Genomic DNA, 4,543 nt, shown 5'->3' on the forward strand with positions numbered 1-4,543 from the left:
AAAGGGGGAAACAAACTATGGTATCCAAAATAATTCCATTGTATTAAAGAGAAAGGATATGTTCAAAGACAAGACACATAAACTGTCACTGTTTGCAGATGACATGTTACTATACATAGAAAATCCTAAATATTCCATCAGAAAACTATTGGATCTAATCAGTGAATTTGGTGAACTGGCAGGATACAAAACTAATGCATGAAATCTCTTGCATTCCTATACACTAACAAAAAGGCAGAAAGAGAAATTAAGGAAACAATCCCATTTACCATCACAACAAAAAAAATGTCTAGGAATAAGTCTACCTAAGGAAGCAAAAGATCTATACTTATAAAATTATAATACTCCAATGAAAGAAATCAAAGAGGACACAAATGGATGGAGAAATAAACCATGTTCTTGGATTGGAAGAATCAATATAGTGAGAATGAATATACTACCCAAAGAAATCTACAGATTAAAAGTAATTATTATCAAATTACCAATGGCATTCTTTACAGAATTAGAACAAAATTTTTTTTTTACAATTTGTATGGAAACACAAAAGACTCCAAGAGTCAAAGTACTCTTGAGAAAGAAAAATGGAGCAGGAAGAAACAGGCTCCCCAACTTCAAATTATACTAAAAAGCTATAGTAATCAAAACAGTATGGTACTGGCACAAAAACAGAAATATAAATCAATAGTACAGGATAGAAAGCCCAGAGATAAACCCATGTACCTATGGTCACCTAATCTGTAACAAAGGAGGCAAGAATAAACAATGGAAAAAAGAGAGTATCTTCAATAAGTGAGGCTGGTAAATCTGGATAGCTACATGTAAAAGAATGAAATTAGAACACTACCTAGCACCATACATAAAAATAAAGTCAAAATGGATTAAAGACCTAAAAAGGTCTGCATAGTCAAAGCTACGGTTTTTCCAGTAGTCATGTACAGATGTGAGAGTTGGACCATAAAGAAGGCTGAGCGCCAAGAAATTGATGCTTTCCCAAGAACTGATGTTTTCAAACTGTAGCTCTGGAGAAGACTCTTGAGAGTCCCTTAGACTTCAAGGAGATCAAATCAGTCAATCCTAAAGGAAATCAACATTGAATATTCATTGAAGAGACTGATGCTGAAGCTGAAGCTCCAATATTTTGGCCACCTGATGGGAAGAGCTGACTCACTGGAAAAGATCCTGATGCTGGGAAAGATTGAGGACAGGAGGAAAAGTGGCAACAGAGGGTGAGATAGTTGGATGGTATCACCGACTCAATGGACATGAGCGTGAGCAAACTCCAGGAGACAGGGAAGGACAGAGAAGCCTGGCTTGCTGCAGTCCATGGGGTCACAAAGAGTCACACATGACTTAGTGATTGAACAACAGCAACAACAACAAATGCAAGACCAGATACTATAAAACTCTTGGAGGAAAACACAGGAAAAACACTCTTTGATGTAAATCACAGTAAGATCTTTTTTGAAGCACCTCCTAGAATAATGAAAATAAAAACAAAATAAATAAAAAAGGCCTACATAGTCAAAGCTATGGTTTTTCCAGTAGTCATGTACGGATATCTGGTTTGACATAGCTTTCCTTCCAAGGAGCAAGCATCTTTTAATTTCATAGCTGCAGTCAACATCTGCAGTGATTTTGGAGCCGAAGAAAATAAAATCTGTCACCGTTTCCACGTTTTCCCCTTCTGTTTGCCATGACATGATGGGATGGATGCCATGATCTTAATTTTTTAAATGTTGAGTTTCAAGCCAGCTTTTCACTCTCCTCTTTCACCCTCATAAAGAGAGTCTTTAGTGGTCACTTTGGCAGCACAAATACTAAATTTGGAATGTACAGAGAAGATTAGCATGGCCCCTGTGCAAGGATGACACACAAATTTCTGAAGCATTCCATATTTTTAGACATAGAGAACAGACTTGTGGACACAGCGTGGGAGAAGGAAAGGGTAGGATGAATGGAGAGAGTAGCATGGAAAAATATCTACTACCATATGTAAAATAGATGGTCAGTGGGAATTTGCTATATGACTCAGGAAACTCAAACCAGGGCTCTGTGACAACCTAAAAGTGGTGGGATGGGGTGGAAAGTAGGAGGAAGTTTTAAGAGAGAGGGCATATATGTATACCTATGACTGATTCATGTTGGTGTATGGCAGAAACCAACACAATATTGTTAACCAAGTACCCTTCAATTAAAAATAAAATTTTAAAAAGAGACTCTTTAGTTCCTATTCACTTCTGCCATTAGAGCGGTAAGTAAGTATTAGTCACTCGGTGGTGTCCAACTCTTTGCAACCCCATGGACTGTAGCTCAGCAGGCTCTTCTGTCCAGCGTGCTCCAGATGAGAATACTAGAGTGGGTTGCCTGTGCTCTTCTCCAGGGGATCTTCCCAACCCAGGAATTGAACACATTCCTGTCCATTTTAGTTCACTGATTCCTAAGATGTTGATACTCAACCTTGCCATCTCCTGGTTGACTACATCTAATTTACCTTGATTCATGGACCTAACATTTCAGTTTCTTAAGCAATATTGTTCTTTATAGCATCAGACTTTACTTTCATCACCAGACACATCCACAGCTGAGCGTTTTTTGCACTTTGGCCTAGCTGCTTCAGTCTTACTGGAGCTATTAGTAACTGTCCTTCACTCTTCCCCAGCAGCATATTGGACACTTTCTGACCTGGAGGGCTCACCTTCCAGTGTAATATCTTTTTGCTTTTCATACTCTCCAAAGTGTTCTCCAGGCAAGAATACTGGAGTGGTTTCCTTCTCCAGTGGGCCATGTTTTGTCAGAACTCTTCATTTTCAACCATCCATCTTGAGTGTCCCTGAGAAGCATTGTTTATAGCTTTTTTGAGTTACACAAGCCCATTTGATATAAGGCTATGATTCATGAAGTGGCTCAGTGGTAAAGAATCTGCCTGTCAATGTGAGAGACTCAGATTCAATCTCTGGGTTGGGAGGACCCCCTGGAGAATAAAATGACATCCCACTCAAGTATTCCTTCCTGGGAAATCCCAGGGACAGAGGAGGTTGGAGTCTACAGTTCATGGGGTGACACACACACACACACACACACACACACACACACACACATAAGTACACAAATATGTGGCAAGTAAACAATACACTACTAAACTAGCAATGGATCAGTGACAAAATCAAAGAGAAAATCAGAAAACACCTATAGACAAATGGAAATGAAAATGTAATTTTCATTTATATTTGTAAATGAAAGCACAATGGTCCAAAATCTATGGGATTCAGCAAAAGCAATTCTAAGAGGAAAGTTTATAACAATACAATCTTACCTCAAGAAACAAGAAAAATCTCTAATAGATAATCTAACCTTACACCTAAAACAACTAGACAAAGAACAAAAAAAGACCTAAAGATAGTGAAAGAAAAGAAATCATAAAGATCAGGGCAGAAATGAATGTAATAGAGGCATAGAAAACAATTGCAAAGATCAATGAAACTAAAAGTTGCTTCATTGAAAAGATAAACATAATTTATAAACCCTTAGCCAGACTCAGCAGGGAAAAAAGGGAGAGGGCTCAAATCAATAAAATTAGGAACGAAAAAGCAGAGTTACAACTTGCACCATAAAAATACAAGACAACATAAGAAAGCAACTGTATGCCAATAAAATGGACAACCTAGAAGAAATGGACAAATTCTTAGAAAGATGCAGTCTCCCAAGACTGAACCAGGAAGAAATAGAAAATATGAAGAGAATAATCACAAGCACTGAATTGAAGCTGTGATGAAAAATTCCCAAAAAACCAAAGTCCAGGACCTGATAGCTTCACAGGTGAATTCTATCAAGCATTTAGAGAATTAACACCGATCCTTCTGGAACTGTTCCAAAATATTGCAGAGAAGGAAAACTTCTAAATGTATTCTGCGAGGCCACCATCATGCTGATACCAAAACTAGCCAAAGATGCCACACACAAAAGAAGAAAATTACAGGCCAATATCCATGATGAACATAGATGCAAAAATCCTTTGCACATTACTAATGTTTTGAATCTAACAATACATTAAAAGACCATATACCATGATCAAGTAGGATTTATCCCAGGGATGCAAGGATTTTTCAATATCCACAAATCAATCAATGTGGTACATTACATCAACAACTTGAAAAATAAAAACCATTTAATCATCAAAAAGAATAAAATACCTAGAAATAAACCTGCTGAAGAATACAAAAGACCCATACTCTGAAAACTGTAAGATGCTAATGAAAGTAATCGAATAAGACACAAACAGATGGAAAGATATATCATATTCATGGATTGGAAGAATGAATATTTTCAAAATGACTATACTACCCAAAGCAATATAGAGACTCAATGCAATGCCTATCAAATTACTAATGGCATTTTTCACAGAACTAGAACAACAAATTTTAAAATTTATTTGGCGACACAACAGACCCTGAATGGCCAAAGCAATTTTGAGAAAGAAAAACAGTTAGAGAAATATAACTCAGCCATAAAAAGAATGAAACAATACCATTTGCAGCAAATGGAT

The 4,543-nt window shown here is 37.0% G+C and overlaps 1 non-coding gene across 1 annotated transcript; it reads left to right on the forward strand.

Moving 5' to 3' along the window:
• Positions 1–1,793: 1,793 nt before the first annotated feature.
• LOC114111872 (U6 spliceosomal RNA) lies at positions 1,794–1,899 on the forward strand. The gene has a single exon (XR_003587604.1). It is a non-coding gene; the product is annotated as a U6 spliceosomal RNA (small nuclear RNA).
• The last annotated feature ends 2,644 nt before the right edge of the window (positions 1,900–4,543 follow it).

The sequence above is a fragment of the Ovis aries genome, chromosome X (genome assembly GCF_016772045.2).
Source record: "Ovis aries strain OAR_USU_Benz2616 breed Rambouillet chromosome X, ARS-UI_Ramb_v3.0, whole genome shotgun sequence".
NCBI lineage: Eukaryota > Metazoa > Chordata > Mammalia > Artiodactyla > Bovidae > Ovis > Ovis aries.